At 50.2% G+C, this 22281-nt stretch overlaps 1 long non-coding RNA gene across 6 annotated transcripts; it reads left to right on the forward strand.

Annotated features, from left to right (window-relative positions):
- The first annotated feature begins 1062 nt into the window (after positions 1 to 1062).
- Positions 1063 to 21594, forward strand: LOC117307814 (uncharacterized). Of its 6 annotated transcripts, XR_012325825.1 has the most exons (6): positions 1063 to 1400; positions 3127 to 3460; positions 14913 to 14991; positions 16259 to 16391; positions 17100 to 17433; positions 18801 to 21594. It is a non-coding gene; the product is annotated as an uncharacterized lncRNA (long non-coding RNA). The 6 variants fall into 6 exon arrangements; XR_012325826.1 differs by having other exon boundaries at positions 3127 to 3547; positions 16259 to 17433; XR_012325828.1 differs by lacking the exon at positions 16259 to 16391 and having other exon boundaries at positions 3127 to 3547.
- The last annotated feature ends 687 nt before the right edge of the window (positions 21595 to 22281 follow it).

Genomic DNA, 22281 nt, shown 5'->3' on the forward strand with positions numbered 1-22281 from the left:
GGGGTCGGGGTGCGAGGCTGCTCTGATGGAGAGAGCCCCGCAGCAGAGCACTCCCGGCTGCTTCTCCAGAGAAACAGTGACCCAGATCTAAACTCCTCCGAAACTCCCTCCACCACAAGAGCGCCCGCTCTGAGAACCCGGGTCAGGGGGTCTTAGGGGTGATTCCGAGGGGTTCTTCCTGTTCGTGGACTTGGGCAGGTCCGTGGTGGCCCCCGTTCCCGATGGCCGAGCACCTGCTGGGGCGGCCAGGCCCTGCGCCCCAGGCTCTCCTGCCCCTCCCTCGGAGGCTGATGGGCCCTGGTGTCCGTGTGCCCTGTGCGTGTGGGTGACGGAGGGGTGGGGAGAAACGCAGCTCCACAAGCACGAGTGAATGAGAATGCTCAGTGAGCTCATGGTCACAGAAGGAAACCAGGAGAACTTGGGGCTGTGTCAGTGCTTCGCTGGATACAGTGTGTTATCAGAGCGAGCGGCCACTGTGGCCAGGCTGAGTAACGGCCCTGTGGCTCTTGGACCTCGGGCTCTGGCCTGCTGGGTGACCTCAGACGTCTTCAAAGGGAAGTCTGTGCTTCTCCGTCCTACTCGATACACAGCAGGACACCAGTGCCCCAGACTACAGGCCCCGGTTGCCCCCTGGCTTGCCACCCCCCACCTAGCTGGTCCTCTGATTCTCTCTCGACAGGTTCATTCTCAGGTTTGACACTTGCTAGCTTTGTGACTGTGGGCGAGTGTCTTAACCTCTCTGAGTCTCAGTTCCTTCATCCATCAGATAGATACGAGGAGTCTTACTTTGGAAGACTCTGGTGAAGGTGCTAGGCATCTGACATAGGGCCTGGCATTGTAGGTGCTTAAAAGGGATGTCACTTCCTACCGTGCTCCCGCTGTCTTTAAAGCTGTCACTCTCCTCCCTCCTGCTTCCATACTTGTCCTGTCTAGGGGCAGCCCTGTGCTCTCCGTGGGCCGTCCCTCTGCTGCACCTCCGTGGGCTCCCCCCCGACGTTTGACGGCCCCTGGTTGCTCCTGGCCACTCGGGCAGCAGCGAGGCCAGCAGAAAGGAGCAGCGAGGCCAGGAGAAAGGAGCAGCAGTGTTTTCCCTGAGTGAGACCCTCCTCCCAGGCTGATGGGCGGGAGAAGGCCCCTTGGGGCCGATCTGCTTGGAGCACCGCCAGCCACAGTATCCTAAGTCTGAGGCCTTTCCTTTTTTGGAAAAAAAGGAAAAGAAAAAAAAAGTGTTTTCTATGGCTGTTCAGTTGTAGAGACCAGTTTTCCCAGGGAGCTGAGGCACGCAGGCCTGGAGTTGGGGGTCCCGGGATAGGGGCAGGAAGATGGAGGAACTGGGTCATCCTGTCTCGTGGGGGAAAGGTGGTCTCTGAGCACGTCGTTTGGAAGGCCGGCATCGAAAAGTGAGTGTGTATGTGTTGGGGGTAGCACCGGACCCCATCCTTGCCAAGTGTGCCCCCTTGTCCCGGCTGCTCTCACGAGGGTGGGGAGCCCGCTTCCCAGGAGGAGCCGTGGGGACCTGTCCTCGACCCTGGCTCGCAGCCGGGCTCTCAGCCTTGCAGAGGGTATCATGGGGCCGTCGATGGGGAGAAACAGGGCCTTGTCTGTTTGTCTACTACACCCAGGTCACCGCAAGCTTGACCTGGTTCCGATAGCACTCTATCACACCACTCCCTCCTCAGAAAAACCCCTGTCATTTAGGGATTTCCTATTTACCTTGCAGTTTTATGGCCACTTGGTGAGATGGTCATGACTATGGCCTGTGTATTTAGCTGTAGAGGTAAATTATATATTAATCAGAATCTCTCTCCGCATTTCTCTCTCGGTGTCTCTCCTACACCGACACACGCACACACACACACACCCCTCGTCGACACAGCTGAGGCACAGAGGTGTCGGGGGTGGGTGAGGGCTGAGTGCCCAGCAGCATGTTCCTTTTTTCACTTCGATCAGACGAGCTTCACTTTGCCGGTTTGTCTGCTGGAGCTCGCCCTGGGTTTTCATTTGAAGAAGTAATTCTGTTGCCCCCTGCCTGCCCCACGGGGCTCTGAGGCACCTGGGGAGTGTTCTCCAAGCATCTAGGTTTCCAAGCCTGATGATGCAGGGAGGTGGAGGTCTCTTTGGCTGTGAGTCTGGGGGCGAGGGCCAGAAACCGAGGGGGCTGCACTAGTGTGGGGGGCGGGTGATAGAAAGAGCACTTCAGGGGTGAGAGAGCATCTCTCTTTAGAATCCTTTCTGGGGCAGCATCGGACTGTTTTCTCTCCTAGAGGCAGCTCCTCTGTGGCCCCCTCAACTCCTTCATCCGTCCTTCCTCACTAACCCGCCATCCATCCACTGTCTACTCACCATCCAGGAAGCCCTCCCTCTCCAAGGCCGCCTCCGGTCCCACCCGCCGCTCCTGGTGGCTGTGCGTGGTGACTGGGGAGTGCTGGCAGCCTGCGGTTAGCTGCATCCCAGGAGATTTGGGGCGTGGGCCTGGACCCCTACAGCAGGACCCACTGCTGGACCCAGGGAGGCGAGCGGGGGGAGACCCTGTTACGGCCTGATGAGAAAGTGCAGTCTGGCTGATCAGGGTGTAAGCTCAGGGTGGGAGACAGCAGAGGTGGGTGTCCCGAAGGGCAATTTGCTCTGAGGGTTCTTCCTGTAGTAACAGAGTCTCCAGCTGGAGTGGGTGATACGGGGAAACCTGGGCGGGTCAGGGAGACCGGGTCTCCGCTACTAGACCGGCCAGCCTCGGACCACCAGGGCCAAGGCCTGGCTCCCATCCCCGTTGCCCACAGATGCCCAGGATCCCGACCTGGGGTCAAGGGGTAGACGGGCATGTGGCTGGAGAAGGCATCTGCAAGCACGCTGGGCACGCGTCCGCCTCCGAGCTCTGTTCCAGCCATTCCCTGTGTCTGGAAGGGGTGCTCCCCAGATCGCCCCTTGACTGAACCGAGACTTTGCTGACCTCTTCTCCCAGAGAGGGCCACGTAGACCCACTTAATTCATGCAAGCAGCTGTCCCCCTCCCCCGCCTCCCAGGCCCCCTTCCTCACTCTTTTCCCCCTAAATATGTGCGACCTTTAACCCAACATAGCCCTTCTCTATGTATTAAGCTTATCATTTACTATCTACTTCCCTCCTCTAGAATGAAGATCCTTAACCAGTATCTGATCTGTGAAGAAGGAGGGGCTTGACGGCCTCCTTGTGGGCATGGCTGCGGGGGTGAAGGCCTTTTCCTCCCCACCATGTCCCACAGGGAAGGAGTGATGTGTGACTTTTGGAAATACAATAGAGCTGTCAAAAGGGCATGAAATCAGTCCATTCTGTTTGTCTGGAGCAATGAAAAGCTGGCCAACTTACCAACAGAAGAGGGAAAAGCCCCTCTGCCCTGCGCGTGACGTGCCTCTTCTGTACGGCCACGAGGGTGGCACCAGCGTCACCCCATTTTAGAGAAGAGGACACGGACATCGGGCAGTTACGTAAGTCTCCCAAGGACTTGTGGCTCCGAATTGGGGTTGCTGCCCAGTCTCCTGGAGCTCTGTTCCCGCCTGCTCCGCTGCCCCCAGGTCAAGCTCGCCTCCCCTCCCGGAATTCTCGGGGAGCTGCCTCCCCGGGAGGCGCCGTGTGTCACTGGGCTGCACGGTAGCCCTGATCCCTACTATCTAATGACGTCTGTGAGGTACAGTGAGGGAGAGGGAGGGGCAGGGAGCAGCTGAGCCCGGGAGCCGTCGAGGCCTGTGTGCACGACACCCAGCGCCCAGCCCCTGGGCAGGTGTGCACATCTGGCCTCAGCCCACCAGCCGTTCAGAGTGGCAGCTTCGTGTCCAGACTGAAGGCTTAGGCCTGGGCCAGTTTTCACTGGTTTCTCCCCACGCCGGTCCTGCAGACAGGGCTGCTTGCTGGGTTCTCAGAGGCTGACCGGATTGCAGGGTGGCCCGCTGAGCATAGCCCTGCTGGGGCAGCCCTCCGTGGCCAGGACACGGGACTGGGGGGTCGCGTTGGCCAGCATAGACCTGGGTCCGCGGGTCACACCTGGCTTTTCATGGGCAGTCAGTTTGCAGCATTGCATTTAGGACTGTGGGTCTGAGGCCTGGGTGCCGTCCTGGTGCCTGGGCTGGCCGGGGGCTCTGATGTTCAGCCATGTGGCCTGTCAGGCCCCTGCCCCTCAGGTCCCGGGAAGGTGGAGGGCACTCCGCAGCGACCTGTGGCAGACAGAGCAGCCAGCTCTGGGAGCACATCCTTACCATGTCATCTGGGTGCCCATTGCAGCCAGGATTCTGGGCTTCTACTCAGTGGAGCTGAGGTCACCAGTTTGAGCTCCTCTCCCTGGGACTGGGGGACTCACATGAACTGACCACGTATGGTCGGCCTGAACCCTTGTCACCTGGACCAGCCGCTCCCCTTCCCGTGATCACATGAGGATCGGTGTGGGGAGGAGAGAGCACAGGGGACCAGCCAGAAAGGCAGAGAGCCCAAGACCTGGGCATTGTGCTGTTCTCTAAGACGAGAGCCACCAGCTTTGAAAATCGATTGCAAGAAGCTGGTGGAATATGTATATCTGAATCGCTTTGCTGTACACCTGAAACTAGCACAACATTGTTAATCAACTATACTTCAATACAAAATAAAAATTAAAAAAGAAAAATAAAAAAAGAACCTGGTGGAGAGAGAGAGAGAGGAGAGAGACACAGCTCATCCACGTGACAGGGACCTGGGGAAGCTGGAAGGGGTCAGGCAAGAGCCCAGCTAGAGATTGGCCTTGGGGGGAAGGAGGGACAAGACAGGGCAGAGGTGGGCCTGGCTGCAAGTGGGGAGAGTTCCTCTCTGCTGGTTGCCTCTGAAACGCTGAGAGGGAGGGAGGCGGCAGCGCCTAGCTTTGAGGAGGGGGAGAAGTTTGGGGCAGTTATCACGGGGCTGGCAGCAGCTCTGGGTGTCAGGGCAGGGACTCCAGGCTGTAGGAGGGAACCGGCACCTTTGGGACTGGGGTATCCCCTCCTGGGAGCCACGCAGGTAAAGGCAGGGACAGGGTCAATTTCTGGTCCCAGCGGTGGGACAGGGTCAATTTCTGGTCCCAGCGGTGCCTCTGACCTTGTGTGACCTTGGGCAGAATGCTGTCTCCCTGGGCCTCGGGTTTTATCCGTGTAATGAGGAGGCCAGACTAGAAAAGCAGTAAGGCCCCCTAGAGACCTGGGATTAAATTTAAGGCCACAGGCTGAAGACGGAGGGCTTCTTTCACTCCTTATTAGCATAGGAGAAGAGGAAGTGCGGAGTTAATATCCAGGCATGCCTGAAATGTGAAACTAAGAAGCAGGAATTTTATTACTACGTTGGGATTTGGCACTGGGTTCTTTTGCACAGACTTTAGGTTTGTAGGTTAATTATAAAAACGTTACCAGAAAAAGAAAAAACCCTCCTGATTTTTCACGGTTGATTGATCTCGTTGCTGCGTTCTCTTCTGTCCCTTTGATGTCTGCATCTAGATGATTCTGCCGCTCTTTGGCATCAACAGCTGGCAGTGGGAAAGCGAAGGAAGGAGGTGAAGGCATTTAGCATTGTTACGTGCTGGTAGCTCTGATGAAATCATCAATTTCTTCACTCATTTGTCCTTTCCTGCATAAGAAGAGGAGTGAATGAATAAACGTTGGGATCAAGAAAGGGTGTGGAGAGACCATTTAATAACTTCATTTATCTCTGCTCTCTTGGCCTCTACCTGCTATAATGAAAAATTAGGGAAATTGAAAATAAGCCATTTATTAGATCCAGGAGGGAAGAAATGCAAAGATAAAGCAAGCGAGCTAGGATTTAGCCCTGTACCGAAACTATTGATAAATTTGGAATTAACACCGGTCTCAAGGAATTTGAGAAATTTGAATAGGGTCATTGTTTTCGCTCATGAAACAAGCATCACGAAGTCACGTGACAATATGCAATGCGTCCACACGAAAGGAAGCATGTTGAGCAAGAAAATAACATTTCTATTTCTTTAGACTCCATTCGGGGGCTCGGCTTATTTCTGCCTAAGCCCATGAGGCTTGATCAAAGTTGTCAAATCATTCATCTGTCCCCCCTCCCATTTCCCTCTGTGAGAGAAGAAGGGTCTTTGGGAACCTCTGTACTTTTGAGGAGTCTGTGGACGTATGGCTCCATCTCCACCTCTCCTGCCCTTGCGATGCTTTCCTCTTCTCCTTGAGATCCTGGATGTTTTGGAGCAGGTCAATGTCATCCTCCTGAAATGACCTACTCTGGCATCTCTTGAGCTGCTCCAAGCTGCACTGGCAGCCCTTTGGGCGTCTGTACTGACTGTCCTACAGGTAACTCCGTCATCTTGGGGCATCCCTTTGTCTTTCTGCCTTTTAAAAAATTCACTTACTTGAAGCATAATATGCATACAAAGAAGTGCACAAAGCATAAGTGCCTGTCTTGATGAATTATCATAATGTACACATGCAGTTGTCAAGAAACAGAACCTCGCTAGTATCCCAAAACTGTCTCGTATTTGCCTCCCAGTTACCACTCTTATCCTTCTCCCCAGAGGTAACCATTATCCTGATGTCTAACAACAGATTAGTTTTGCTATTTTTCATCTTTATGTAAATCGAGTTATGCTCTTTGAGAAGAAAGTGTATTGTGTTGTAGGACAGAGTATTCTGTAAATGTCAAGTAGACCACATTGACTATTCAGGTCATCTCTATCTTTACTGATTTTCTGCATGTTGTATCTACCAACTACTGATACAGGGGTGTTGGAGCTTTCAACTATAATAGCTAATGTGTGTACTTTTTGAAGTTCTATCAGTTTTTGCCTCTTGTATTTTGATGCTCTGTTATTAGGTACATATGTGTTAGGGACTTTTATGTCTTCTTGGAGAATTGACCCCTTTGTCATTATGTAAGTCCCCTCTTTATCCCTGATAATCTTTCATATTTTGAAGTCTGTTTCGTCTGAAATTATGTAACTACTCCAGCTTTCTTTTGATTAGTGTTAGCATGATATATCTTTTTCCATCCCTTTACTTTTAATCCATCTGTGTCTGTACATTTAAAGTGGGTTTCTTGTATCCAACATATAGTTAGTTGGGTCTAGTTTTTTATCCCCTCTGATAAACTCTGTCTTTTAATCAGTGTATTTAAATCATTCATGTTTTAAGTGATTATTGATATAGTTGGATTAATATTGACCATATTTCTGCTTACTATTGTTACATTCATTTTTTCTTTGCTTCTTTTTTCCCCATCTCTTCTGTTTTCTCTGATTTTAATTGAACATTTTATATGATTTCATTGTATCTCCTCCGAGTATCGGTGATACTTTAAAAAATTTTTCAATAGTAGTTGCCTTAAAGTTTAAAATACACATTTTAAACTATTCTATGTCCACCTTCAAATAACACTGTATCACTTTAAAATTCACTCAGGTAACTTTTAACTGACAGTTTCTAATCCCTCCCACTTATCCCTTAAATATTGTTGGCATTCATTTTCTTTATTTACGTGTTATAATCACTCAACACATTGTTACTATTACTGCTTTAATCAGTTATCTTTTAGATCTATTAAGAGTAAGGAAAACAAAAGATTTTATTTTACCTTTATTTATTCCTTCCCCAACACTTTTTCTCTTTTAAGTAGATCTGAATTTCTTACCTATATCATTTTCTCTCTCTCTGAAGAATTTCTTTGAACCATTTTTTGCAGTAGAGGTCTGCTGGTGATGAATTCCCTGTTTTTGTCTGGTGGAGAATGTTTTTATTTCTCCTTGTTTATTTATTTATTGAAAACAGCTTCATTGAGCTATAACTGACATACAAAATATTACACACATTTTAAGTATACAATATGGTGAGTTTGAACATATGGATACCTCTGTGAAAACATCACCACAATCAGGTAATGACATATTCATTACCTTCAAAAGTTTCCTTGTGTTCTCCCTTTTGTTGACATACAGAAAACTGTACATAATTACTGTAGAAAATTTGAAGAGTTTTCTCCTTCACTTTTGAAGGATAATATCTCTGGATATACAATTCCAAGTTGGTATTTTATTTTTCTTTAAATATTTTGCTCCACTCTCTTCTTGCTTGCATGACTTCAGGTGAGGAGTATGCTGTAATTTTTGTATCCTTGTTCCCCTGTAGAAAAGGTGTTTTTCCCTCTGACTGCAATTCAAGATTTTCTTTTCCGCTTTCATTTTCTGTAGTTTGAATATGATATGCCTAGGTATAGACTTGTTGGTGTTAATCCTGATTGGTATTCTCCGAACTTCCTGGATTTGTGATTTGGTATCTGTCACTAACTTTGGAAAGTTCTTGGCCATTCTTGCTTCAAATATTTCTTTTGCTCTATTCTCTTCTCCTTCTGGCATTCCAATTATGCATATGTTAGACCTTTTGAACACATTCCACTGTTCTTGGATATCTGTTCTATTTTTTCATTCTTTTTTCTCTTTGCCTTTCAGTTTGAAGATTTTATTTTGACTTATCTTCAAGCTCACTGATTCTTTTCTTGGCTATGTCCAGGCTACTAATGAGTCCATCAGATGCATTCTTCATTTCAGTGTTTTTGACATGATAGTGTTTTTAATTTACTTTGATTCTTTCTTAGGGTTTCCATCTCTCCACTTACATTACCCATATGTTCTTACATTTTGTCTACTTTTTCCAATAGAATCCTTAACATATTAATCATAGTTATTTAAAATTCCCTGTCTGATAATTCCAACATCTGTGTTATATCTGAGTCTGGTTCTGACGATTGCTTGTCTCTTCAGGCTGTGGTTTTGTTTGCCTTTTGGCATGCCTTATACTTTCTTGTTGAAAGCCAGACATGTTGTGCTGGGTAAAAGGAATTGATGGAAATAGGCTTTCGTGTGAGGATTTATGTAAATCTGACTAGAAGCTGGGCTGTGTTTCATATTTGCTGTAGCTGTGTGTGCCAGAGGCTTCAAATCCCCTGAATGTCCTTGTTTCTCTCCCCTCTTGACTGTGGGCTTCCCTAAGCTCTCCTTCTCAGAGAAAGGCTGAGTCTTGCAGCTTTTCCAGTTATTATACTGAGACCTACTGGTGCCATGGTAAAGCACTGGGAAGGGGAAAGTGTTCTATTATCTTCTGATTAAATCTCAGTCTTTAATGGACCTGCGTTTTGAGGCTGTGACCATCACAAGTAATGTAGTTTTGTCTCCCTGTCTTCTACTCACTTCCTTGGATGCAGTGTTCCAAATCTATTTCCTTGAAACTATGATCCCTGTTAACTATGTTCCCCTGCCTTTCCCCTGATACATGATCCAAGAAGACTTGGGGGGTGCTGTATTGGGAGGAATGCCCTTCCCTCAGCTGGGATAGGCCTTGGCAAACTCTTCTCCCTTGAGGAGTTGGCATTTGTTATGGAGAATGCTCTGGGCATATTTCACATGATTACCTTTCCCTCCCCCTGCCAGAGCCATGAGGGGATCTTTCTTGGATCTTCACTGTGAGAACTTGGTGGGGTTCCCAGAGGTAAAGCCCAAAATAGTGTGAGAGCCCCCCCAATCCCATAGCTCCAGAAGTTTTCTTTTTTAGGCTAGTCCACACTAAAAGACTCCAGCAATTCATCAAAATTGCCTTTTAAGTGTCCCTACTAGTTTATGACTTCAGCAGATTTTGCTCCAGGTAAGATCTTGGCTATGACTCTGGATGTACCTGCCTCTCCAGATTTATGGGTGGCAGTTTGCCCTGCAACATCAGTTACCTAATGAGTCCAAGAAAAGTCATTGTTTTTCAGCTTGTCCAGCTTTTCTTGTTGTTGTTGTTGTAAGGATGGTGGTTGATGACTTCAGAGCTCTTTACATGTTGGAGCTGAAACCAGAAGTCTGATATTTACCATTTGATCTTCTCTTGAGTTGCATCCAATGCATGTTTTCACAGTTTTCTCTCTTGTTTTGGATGAGAAAATCTTCTAGTAGCTTCCAGAGGTATGTGGTAAATATCTTGACACCTTGAATATCTGACACAGACAGCTTGTAGAACCTTCTGTTTGTCCTCAATGTTCTTAAATTTCATGATGATTAACTTGGGGTGTGTCTATTTTCATCTATTTTACTGGGCATTCAATGGGTCTTTTAGGCTAGAAAATCATGTCTTTTAGTTCTCAGAAATTTTCTTAAACTATATCTTGATCATTTCCTTTCCTCTGTTTTCCTTGGTTTCTCTCTCTGAATTCTATTATCGTATGTTGAACTTGTTGAACTAAACCTTCAATTTTGCTCTATTTCTTCTATTTCTCTATTTTATCTTCTAATCTTTTAAATGAGATTTCTGTTCTTGATATTACATTTGAAATTTTCCGTGGATTTTTTCCCTCTAAATATTCCTCTAAAATATAAATATTATAAAAAAGTTTCATTTTTTATGGATGCCATATCTTCTTCTCTCTCTGTTTTTGATGTTTTCTTCTCTGTGCATTATCTCTGTTTCCTCCAAGTAGCACCTCTTCTCTGTGCTTTGGTTTCTATCTCTCATGTTAGAGGCTTTCTTCAGATGTCTGACACCCTTGGTTCCTGGCTCATATGTACAAGTGGGACATAAGAAGCTGATTGGCAGCACTGAATGTGTGATTGAGATTGCCGACATGGCTGGGCTGTTTTGCTGGGGAACTATCAACATTAGGACCTTTATATCTTTCTTCTTGTGCTGGTTTAAGTTCACAAGGAAGGATGGTTTAACCTTCTTCCTGGAGGTGACAGGCTAGACATTCTGGAAGTCGAGTGAGAAAAGAGAGCTGGGGGTGGGGTACAGGGTCTCAATATTCAGTATACAAACCTTCATTTGCCCCCTGTTTCTGTATGGTTCCCCAGGCTTCAGCTGTGCCTGGAAACTCCTGTCTAGATACCTTCCATTCTATTCTCTCCAGAGCATAAACCCTCAGTCCTCTGCTGAGGTGGGAAAGGGGATTTGAAGACAAAACTGCTTCATAAACAGACTTTCAAGTCATTCCATTTATAACTCCACTTTTACCTTCAATTGCAGAAGTATTTGGGACCACCAAATCCTGAGCCCTCCATGGATTCTGCTGAGAAAATCTGGCTGCTTCTTGGCAAGGCTGCCCTTAGACCTGGGATGAGAGCTTTGGAGAGTCCCGAGTTCCCTCTTCCAGCTGTGCCTTTTCACAAAGACCAAGAGGACATGCCTACCCAGAGCCTGAACTTCATTCTGTCCTTCTAGAACGTACTTTAAGGGAGATGGAGTCTTGAAATTCCCTGTCCAAATGACCCCATCCTTGCTTCTAGGGCCTTCGTGGACCTCTTTCCAGGGCTCATCCTCCTGGAGTGGACAGTGCTGCCAGCATGTGTACACCTAGGCCGAGGGGTGGCCGAGAGACAGTGGTTGGTGGGAGGTGTGGACGGAGAAATGACAAGGCCCCTCCGGTACGGGAGGAATCGGGGGTGGGAAAGAAGAGACGGGGCCAGGCTCTTTTTGTGTTGCCGTATTCTGGTGTAGAACTCAGGGACATCTGAGGACTCCAATTGGAACCTGGCTGTTACGGGTTGAATCAAGTCCTCCTAAACGGACATGTTGGGGTCCTATAACCCCCAGTACCTCAGATTGTGAGCTTCTTGGAAATGGGGTCTTGTAGATGTCATTAGTTGATGAGGTCACATTGGAGTAGAGAGAGTCCCTAATCCAATGTAGTTGGCGTCCTCATAAGAAGAAGGCCATGGAAAGACAGAGACACAGGGAAAAGGCCATGTGAGGATGGAGCTAGTGATCGACAAGCCAGGGAAGCAAAGATCGTGGACCTTCACCAGAGCGAGGAGAGAAGCGTGGACGGTTTCTCCCTCAGAGCCCTCATGAGAAACCAGCCCTGCCCACACCTTGATTTCAGGCCTCCAGCCTCCAGAACTGTGCCACAAGAGATTCCTGTCATTTTAAGCCCCCCAGTGTGTAGTACTTTGCTATACATTGTCCTTTTATGTCACCAAGTAGGTATAGTAGTCAAGGTAGAAGAGAGATGGCATTTTTCAAATCCTTTCAATGAAGTTCATTATCTTGGTTTAGCCATTTTTCAGAGTTAGGGCACGTGGCTTCCTTTGACACTCCTGCTCCGTCCCCACAAAGGAAGAGGGTGATCTGGCTTCTTGCATCCCCCAGTTCTGGTTTAGGATCCAGCTTTATCCCACCTACCCAGCCAGTCACCACCCATCCTGCACTTCCCAGCATTCTCCCACTGTGCTCTCCCCATGGCTTTTGCTCCTAGCAGGTCTATACCAGCACCATCCGATAGAATTTTCTGCTGTGATGGAAATGTTCTTTATCTGCTCGGTTCAGTATGATAGCTACTGGCCATACGTAGCTATTGAGCACTTGAGATGTGGCTAGTGTGACCTGGGAACTGAAGTTTAGAACTTATTTAAGAAAAATGTAAATTTAGCACATGTGACTAGTGGCTATCTTATTGGATAGTACAGCTCTATACTGTATTATCTATACTGTACAAAAAAAAACCCCAAAAGTTTTTGTTTTCAAGGTCACGAGGGAGGTAATAAAAGTAAAGGAATGTGTTCCACCTGCCATCTTTACACTAGTATCTCTTCCAAGTCTTGAATTTTATTTCAAAGAGATCTTAGAACTAAACCAGCCATAGTGAGGTAAAAAGAAAAAAAAGAAGTTCTGGTCCTGTGCAGTCGATGAGCCCTGTTATACGGTTCTGTGCAAGGAGGTGGCTTTGCAGAGGTCCCTGCTGTCACAGGTGAGGGGCTGGCCGGGGAGGAAGTGGAAGTGCTGCCTGGGGTCATAGGACGAGCTTGGGACCCCTGCCCCCAGGCCCGCTTGTCTCCCTGCAGCCCACCTTTCCTTGTCACTCAGGGGTCGTGGGCCAACTCCCTGGATCCTCGGTGGTCCAACCTCCTGTCAGGTCAGGGATGCTCGGAGTTCCCAGAGGCTGCACCTTTGTGACTCGCGAACATCCAGGTTGGCTTCCTAGGTCCTGCCGCCCCTTGGCTGCTGGAAAACAGATTGGGTTGGTGAAAACATGCGTGCGTGTTCTCACAGAACCTGAGAAAATCACACCTGGTCTTTGACAAAAAAATCTGTTTGTGTCGCTCTGATAATCACTTCCTACCTGGTGGGATGACAGGCCATATGCCTGCGAAGTGGCCAGGGGAGAAGACGGTCTACCCTCACTGCACCTTGCAAAATATATTTTCCTTGCTGATCAGCTCTAAATCATAAAGAATCGAAGCCACAGGCTTCTGCTTGCAAACAATAAACCCAGTGCAAACTGCTCCTGGAGGTGGAGGGAGCGGGGACCTGGACTCTGGCCCCGAATCTTCGTGACCTGTGTGCTTAGGGGTAAAAGCAGCCAATGGGATTTTTAAGTTTAGAAGGTCAGTGTCTGGGGTTGAGGGGAGACGCCAGCACACCGAGTGTAAACCAGGCCTCGACTGAGTGAGGAAGGTTGGTCTGTAGAAAGTGGGACTTGCTTTGGGGTTTGGTTTACTGGGGAGCCCTGCCAGGCCCTCCTGGACACTGGGGCAGGTCCACACAGGGAGGCTCTGTATGCTGAGCCCCAGCGCTCATCTCACACCATCCTGATGGTTCGGATGCTGAAAGGTGGAAGGTGAGCTGTCTGTGATGCGGGCTTTCCTGCCTCCCCTCCCGCCCATTCCTGGCCCTCGGGACTATTTGAATGTGTGGCTCAAGAATTCAACCCTTAAAGTGGTCACTGTCCCATGGAAGCTAGTGCACACGACACAGAAATGAGAGCCCAGGGGTTTTTTGTTCTCTCTGTACCCTTTCCCCAGAGTTGACCAGAACTATTCTAGAATGACCGGCGTCTTTCTCACAACACTGGTTCCGGAACAAGCCTCTCTTGACAAGTGACCCTGTGACCTTAGGTTGATCTTAAACGTTACACGTTTTGGTTCTCTTACCTGTGACTGCAAAGGGTAGTGTGAAAAGAAATCAGGTTAAGAGATGCAAAAATACTTTTTAAAATAAGTTACTGACTTTAGTTAGTGTCCATTTCATTATTTGAAATTTACTTGTTATATAAATAGTTCATTATGTGTTGGACTTGAGATGATTCACTCCCCTCCCTTAAAAAATTATTCACATCCTTTGTGGTCCAAATTCGTTGATTATTTGGAAGATCTGAGAAGTGAAGTTTCTCTCTTGGATTTTTCATTACCAACAGGAGTGAATTTGCAAAGGCGTGCTACATGCTGAATGTTTGTGTTTCCCCCAAATTCAAATGTTGAAGTCGTCATCCCCAGGGTGATGGTATTTGGAGGTGGGGCCTTTGGGAGGTGATGAGATTGTGAGGGTGATGCCTCCATGTATGGGCTTAGTGCCTTTATAAAGAGACATGAGAGAGATGATCTCTCCCTCCACCATGTGAGGACGCAGCAAGAAGGTGGCCATTTGCAAGCCAGGAAGAGAGGTCTCACCAGAACCCGACCAGGCCGGTGGCCCAATCTCCTCCAGCCCCTAGAGCTTGGAGAAATAAATGTTTGCTGTTGAAGCTGCCTAGTCCGAGGGATTCTGTTACAGCAGCCAGGACTGGCCTGTAATTGACAAAGGAGCATGGCTTGTAATTGTCAAAGCAGGCGCTGTGGTACTCGCAGGTACCCTGAACCACACACGATGTAAATAACAGCCATTCCTGGGGTCCTGCTTGAACACCTCTGTTCCCGCAACCCCAGGAGATGCCCATGGAGGTCCAGGAGTCAGCTCTTTTTACCATATTAGATTCATTTTTCTGTTATCATCCAAGGAACAAAGGGTATTAAAGCAGCACTGTGACAGCAGTGGGCGCCAGTTAAACCAGAAGGAAGCCCAGGCCAGATGAAGGAGAGAAACCATTTATTCCAGAACCTGGAAGTGACGCTGCTAAGCACAGACTAGGCCTGGACCCCAAGGACCCTGCTTCAGGTGTTTCTTCCCTGATCTCTTCCAGCTGGAAGTCATCTCCCTGTGGAACCCCCTCAGCGCAGCATCTGCTCCTTGCCTTGGGCACTTATTGCTGTCTGCCTCTGGTGAGTTATTTCTGAACCCGCCTTATCTCACTTCCTGGACCTCTGGTGCCTCAAGGGTTGGGACTGTCGTAACCACCTGTTATCTTCCTCCAAGGCCCTTGGCTTTCCTCCGAGGCCAAGGGCCTCGCACAAGAGTTATCATTTAGCTGAACCCAGTCCTGTGTGGTGTCAGAGCCATCCCTGGATGACAGGGCTGAGCAGTTTCTCTGCACCAGCAGGCTGGCACCCCGGGCAGGGTGGGGGGCAGCATCCCAGCTCGGCTGCCATCTTGGGATTTCAAAGGCCCCTGGAGGAAGTTGCCCTGGGGAGGTTATTGGCTCCCATCGCCATCTCCTGCCATGTTCCTTCCTCCTCTGGGTTCAATGTCTTTCCATCAAGTATCACCTCTCTCTGTTGTATCTTCTCTCACTTGCCTCCTGCCGGCTATTTCCCCAGTGGATGGTCCTTCTTCCATTCTCCCTGTTTAGCGCTCACCTCTCTGGACCCTGCATCTCCCTTAGCCTCCCTCTCCCCTTCCGGCTGAGCTTCTCCAGCGAGATGTCCCCTCTGTCTCATTCCTTGGCCACAGGGATTTGGTGCCCTTCCCCTTGCTCCCCTGGGCTGGCTCTGGGTTGGATGTGAGGTTTCAGTGGCCTGCTGTTTGCTGGACCTGTGTGCTCTTTTTGGTGTTAATCCGACTCGCCCTGTCTGCAGCATCTCACCCTGTCGATGCCTCTCTTCGCGAAGCCTCTGCTCCCTCGGCATCCTCGTCAAACTCTCCTTTTGCTCTTCTTGAATGGCAGCATCCTACTGGCCCTTCACTGACTCCTCTTCTTGTTTAACTATTAGTGTTCTTTGCCCTCTGCATCCCCCGCTCCCCAATGCCAGCCACTTCCTTTCCTTCTCCAAGACTTCAGCGACCACTTGGATCTGATACTCCCAAATCCACCGCTGCAGCCCTAGCCCCTCTCTGATGCATTTCTAGTCACCTCTGTTTCCTTTGTCACAAGCACCTCGAACCCACATGTCTAGGATAAAAGTGACGGCTTACTGGCCAGTATCTCTGGCTATTGTTAACGGCACCACCTTCATCTGCTTGCCCAAGTGAGTCGTCCGAGGCTCACCTCTCTCCCCAGCCTGGTCCAACGACAAGTGCTCTGATTCCCCCATGTGGTCAGGTGGGCTATGCTCTGGTGACAACTATCCCCCAATTTCAGCGGCCTAACACAGTAAACGTTTGTGTCTTGCGCACACAAGTGTGATGTGGGTTGGACATGTCTCCTGGCAGCTCTCCTCCAGGCAGCCACTCAGGCATCACGCCCTGCTCCATCTGCACCAGAAACACCTGGAGCCCGGGAACACGCTAGGTGCCGCCGAAGGGGAAGAGCAGACCAGAGGATCCCGCAAGGAGCCTGGAAACGGTTTACGACACTTCTGCTTCATCCCGCTGACAAGAACTCAGTCCTGTGGTCCCTAAGCTAACTGCCAGGGAGGCCGGGGAACGTAGCACCCCGTTTGCCCAGGGAGAGGAAGCGGTTGGATGCCCTGCCCCCTTGCCCTGCCCCGCCCCCTTTGCCCTGCCCTGCCTCTCTGCCCTCACAGCTCTGCTCTGGTCTGCACCCTTGTCATTTCCTCCTGGGCGAGTGGGTGCTGCCCTGGCCAGTCTCCCTGCTCGCAGGCCCTTTCTTTCTGACCCAGCCCTTCCTCGTCCACGGAGCACACCACCTCCTGCTTAAAATCTTGCAGCGCTCGACTCCTGTGCTCTTAGGATGCAGCCCAGTCTCTGCTTTAGCAACAACCAGGAGGTCATTCATGGCTGGCCCCTATCAACCCCTCCATCCCTAGTTCCCACCACCCTCCCCAGCACAGCTTTCTCTCCAGGGGCAACAAGCTCCCTGCAGTTCCCCAGACATTTGGTATTTACGATATCTACGAACGCCCCGGCCTTACCTGCAGGTGTTCCCTCTTCCAGAACATAGCCTGGGATCTGGGCCCTGGCCAGCTTGCGAGGCACCTCTTCGGACCCATCTTTTCGCAGCCCACCGTGACAGAGTCAGCAGTTCTCTCCTCTGGGCTTCCAAAGCCCTTTATTAGGACTCATTGCATTTTCTTCCTATTGTTTTTCCAAGAGTCTGACTTCATCTGCAAGCCCGGAGGTGACCAGGGCCTCTGTGTGCCCGTCCCTGTGCTGACATCTTTGCATGTTTTAACTCATTGGATCCTGTGAGAGACGCGTTACTCTGATTTCTATTTAAAGCATACTGGGGAAACCAAGGCACAGAGAGGTTAAGGAACCTGCCAAGCTCACACAGCCAGCAAGAGTGGGAAGCAGCTTGGCTCCAAGTCCACACGTGTGGCCTCCATGCTTCACGGTCTGTCGCCAACAGTGCTGGACAGTGTCCATCTTCATGCCCGTCTCTCACCCACAGAATGCTGGTCACTACTGGTCGGTGAGATGCACAGGTGAGTTGGATCCATCTTCCAGTTTTTTGGGTTTTTTTGCGGTACGCGGGCCTCTCACTGTTGTGGCCTCTCCTGTTGCGGAGCACAGGCTCCGAACGTGCAGGCTCAGCGGCCATGGCTCACGGGCCCAGCCGCTCTGTGGCATGTGGGATCTTCCCGGACCGGGGCACGAACCTGCGTCCCCTGCATCAGCAGGCGGACTCTCAACCACTGCGCCACCAGGGCAGCCCTTCCAGTTTTCTTTAACTCCCTCCTCCACCTACTTCCATCCATGTTTCCCTACTTTTGCCTTCTTGGTCCGTTTCCATAACTTAAGAAGTGCAACAAACATTTGTGAGACTCTTGTTATACTTTGTTTAAACAAATGAACTTGATCTTGTCCATAAAAGTGGTCACCGCTCCCCTTGACCAGTCACTCCAGGGATGTCAGCGCTGCCTGAGACGTTTCGAATGGCTTCCTCGGGAAGTGATTGCAGAGATAGCTGGAAAGCCATTCCCATGACTTCATATCATTGTCTGCACGACACAAGCAGTATCCCAGGGATTCTCCCAAATAGGTGTTGCTAACTAAAAGCACTTTGCTCAGCATATCATCTATGTCAATAACTGTGCAAAAATGACGTACTTTAAAATTCCCATTCCCTAAATGCTGCGTGTTTGGGGGAAGCAGAGAGGGGTATATGTTAGTGAGCTAGGGCTGCTGTAGCCAAGCCCCACAGACTGGGTGGTTTAAGCAACAGAAATTTATTTCTCACAGGTCTGGAGGCCAGAAGCCTGCGATCAAGCAGGGTTGGTTTCTCCTGAGGACTCTCTCCTTGGCGTGTAGCTGGCCCTGTTCTCAGTGTGGTTCATGTGGGCACCCATCTGTGCATGTCTGTGTCCCAACCTCCTCCTCTTATAAGGACACCAGTCATATTGGGTTAGGACTGCCCGTATGAACTCATTATAACATAATTACCTCTTTAAAGACCCTCCCTCCAAATACAGTCACATTCTGACATCCTGGAGGCTAGGGCTTCAACATATACATTTTAGGGGGTTGGAGTTCCACCATAGCAGGCACTGACTAACGCTCTGGCCGCTCTCAGCTCTGCATCCAGGGCCCCCTCGACCTTGGATGAGTCCCCACCTCGCTGGGTTTCACTTCCTTCTCAGCAACATAGGGAGTCAGACCAGATCACCCTGGGTCTTTACAGCTTCCACGTTCTGCTCTGTGATGACCTGTAAAAACATCACGTTAGAGTGAAATACTGCTTCTGTGACACAGGCCTCACAAGGGCGTTCAGCGTTCAAGGCCACGGATTCCCGTGCGGTCTGAAGTTTCTCAATATTTGACGACAAACTTTATTACCCCTTTCTGTTGGCAGGCTAAACATTCCTCCTGGGCTCTGAAAGGAACCGCAGCATCATCTTAGCTGGAAACATCCTCTGCGAGACAGTGTTTGCTGTTTTCCAGTCTGTTGAGCCCCGAGCTGGAAGCTCTGGATCCCGCACGGGAGGAAGGAGGGTGTCTGGTCCCTTCCAAGCAGAACAAGGACACTTTCTTTCCAGGGAGGCGCTATAGACATGCACTGTGAAAGCTCAAAGCCAAAGCCAGCCAACTGCGGAATGGGAAAGAGTCAGCAAGGACAGCAGTACCCTCCTCCCTGTGGGCGCCCTGGAGGACCCGCTTGGTCACAGCGCTGAGTGGCTTCCTGGGAGCCCATGGTCACTTTCAGGTTCCCTAGAGTCGGCCGGGAGGCAGTGCTTGGAGCAGCTGCGTGCAGCCTGTTCTTTATGGAGCAGCGACGTGGCAGGCTCTCGGAGTGGACCCCAGCGCCCTGTCTGCCCAGGGCAGGGGTGGCGTGGGCCCAGCTGGTCCCCTTCAGAGGGGGCAGGGGGAAGAGAAGCAGGGGCTGGGGGTCTCCGGGCAGCACCAGGCTCTCCTTCTGCCTTGAGTGGGTCGCTGGCTGCTTCTTTTCACTTCTTTCCTTCCCCCATACCCCTAATTTGCCCTTCGCCCTTCCATCTCCCCGCTAGTAACCACTAGTTTGTTTTCTATATCTGTGAGTCCGTTTCTGTCTTGCGTATGCATTCATTCGTGTCTCTTCACTTCTTAGAGCCGCTCTTCAAACCCAGCCCCTGGTATTTATGCAAATACCTGAACTTTCCAGATTCTTAGCTTCCTTCTCCATAACGTTGCCCCACTGATACCCAGGAGAGTCTCTGTGAGGGATAAATGAGGTCTTGTGTGCACAGAGCCAGTACCCAACAGTGGCAGCTACCGGATTTTGTATTTTGTGCGAGTCTCTGTTGATCTGGGGGAGATGGGATGAGTCTGGACATGGGGGTGAACTTCCTTGTCAGGATGCTTGCTTAGCCACTCATCTTCATAATCGACATGGATACAGCTTGTTGGAGGCATAACACGTCATACGCACTCTCTCCTCGGGTCCTCAGATCCCCTCCATCACACTGTGAGATCAGTGCTGCAGCCTCCCTTTTACGTGAGGGATGCCCTGGAGAGCTGAGGCTCACGTGAGCTACTTGTCCAAGGCCAGACAGCTCATACGAGCATGAGGGAGACCCTGGCCTCAGTCCCCCGCTGCTGCTCTGTGCTTCTGTAGCCCACGGACGAGGCTCCTTTCCCACTCTTAGTGCCCATGACGGTCCTGTGGAAACCCTGCCGATGGACGGCCCTGTCTGAGCTCACGTCGAACCGGGGCCTCTGCACTCCCATCTCGCAAGCCGCCTGGTTTTGGTTTATCTGAGCACGCCAGCCGCTAATCCACACGGAGGCACTGCGGAGGGCTTTCAAACCAGATGAACAACTGGGCTTTATTGAGTTGTCCTCTCTTCACCACATTAGTGAGGCCATTTTTGCATAAACTGCTTAAAAGAAATATGCATTAAAACCTGAGGCTGATCGTTGCCCAGTCGGGCCAAATTATCTGATGCTCTGTGTGGCATAGCTTCTAAATTCGCAAAGGACCAGTCTCCTTCTCCTACCCTGGGAAAGAATAAACTGACCACAGGGTGTAAAATCGGGTTTATGTGGGGTTGACCCAGACACAGGCCATAAAGATCAACTCTTGGTCTGCCTGGACTTCTCCTCATCCTAGTGAGAGCATGTAGGTCTTTATGGCCTCGGGATGGACCTTAACAGGGGAGGTACCTCCTTTATCTGCAGACTTCTCTCTCTGGTTTGCATACCAAAGTTGTCATATCAGTAGGGAATTCCGTGTGTGGTTTTGTCACATAAAACCTGATTACCCCAGAGAGGCCATCAGAGGGGTTTGTACCTTGATCGTCCCCACAGAGGTGGATCCCTTCCCAGGACAAAGAGCAGGTAAACAGAAGCTCAAAAGGCACGTGAGCTTGCAGTCTAGTTTAGGGCTCCGGCTGCAACAGTGATAATTGGGGGTGGGGGCGGCAGGATTAGTGGGATGTCAGCCTCATCAAAACGTGAGAAGGGGGCCCTCAGGTCCTGAAATGTTGGCACCAGCCCAAGAGCTGCTGGTTCCCAGCTCGAGGAGAGGGGCTGACAAGGTCCCCCGAATTGTTTTGGGGTCTATGACTGGAAGGGATAAGGGGGGAAGAAGTCGGCTGGAGGTAGGTAGAGTTTGGTGGTGAGAACACTCGCTTTGGATTTGGACCCGTCTAAGCTTGGACTCTTGCTCTGAAACTGAGCGCCTTGAGGTAAGTTATTCAACCTCTCGACAGTTCTTGATGTAAAAGAAGATACTAACACTGACTTCGAAGGGATGTTGAGGGGATTTGATGGAAAGTTATCTGTCTCAAGACTGGCTCATGGCGGCTGCATCATAGTGGCCACTTCTATTTGCCCAAGAGCTGGACACCAAGTTGCTAGGGCCTGGCACAGAGGGAATGGACAGCGAGTGGTTGTTGAATGAATGCTTGATGGATGGATAAGACGACACTAACCCAGGGCAGCTGGTGCAGTCAGTGAGTCACAGACAGTTGTGAGAAGGAGGTATCCGGGTGTCTGGCCCAAATTTAAACCTGGCTCAGCTACGTTAAATATTAGCTCCCACAAAGGGAAATCAAGAACACATCTAAAATAAGAAGAAGGCTCCTCACATCTTTCCTAGGTGTTTTCTTCATTGAGGGTAATTGAGTAGGTTTATCTCAGACATAGCCTGGGAGAGGAAGAGACAGGAGAGGAGGAGGGAGGAAGGGGAGGGGAGGGGAGGGAGAGGAGAGAGGGGGAAGGGGTGGGGAAGAGGGCAACCTTGGAAGCCCAAAGGCCCAGGAGGGCCTCACTTGCCCTCCGTGGGTAGGGACGGTGGCTTGCCCACTTGGCCCTGCAGGGCACCTGGCACTGCCACTTACTAGCTGGTGACCTCATGCAGGTTAATTGACCTGCCTCAGCCTCAGTTTCTTTGTCTGGAAGATGGGGATAGCAATAGGAACCCCACAGGGGTTTTGTGGGGTGTATGTGGAAAAAAGACCACCGCCAAGCATAAAATGCCACTCTTGTCTGAAGGCCATTTCCCAGAGCTTTGAGGGTGGGAAGCGAGATGAGGCTTTGGGAGTCCCTTGGGAAGATTAGAGAAGAGATAAGAGGTGACCACAGAAGTGGGTGGCCTTTTGTTAACATCACTGTTCCTGCAAACATCATTGCTGCCTCCTCTGTGCGGGGCTGTGCTCGATGTTTGAGAGCCAGTGATGCAGAAGTCCTCAGTCTAGGGGACGTCGCGTGGGCTCACTGTTCCCTCTGTCTGGCCAGCTCTGCGCTTGGATAGCTCATCCACCTTATCCAGGTGAGGATGCTCTGACCCCTGACCTGACTCCTTCACGTGTCCCATACCTCTGCCCCAGCTGCCCTCTGCCCCCTGGCTGTGGTCC

This window comes from Tursiops truncatus, chromosome 14 (assembly GCF_011762595.2).
Source record: "Tursiops truncatus isolate mTurTru1 chromosome 14, mTurTru1.mat.Y, whole genome shotgun sequence".
Lineage (NCBI taxonomy): Eukaryota > Metazoa > Chordata > Mammalia > Artiodactyla > Delphinidae > Tursiops > Tursiops truncatus.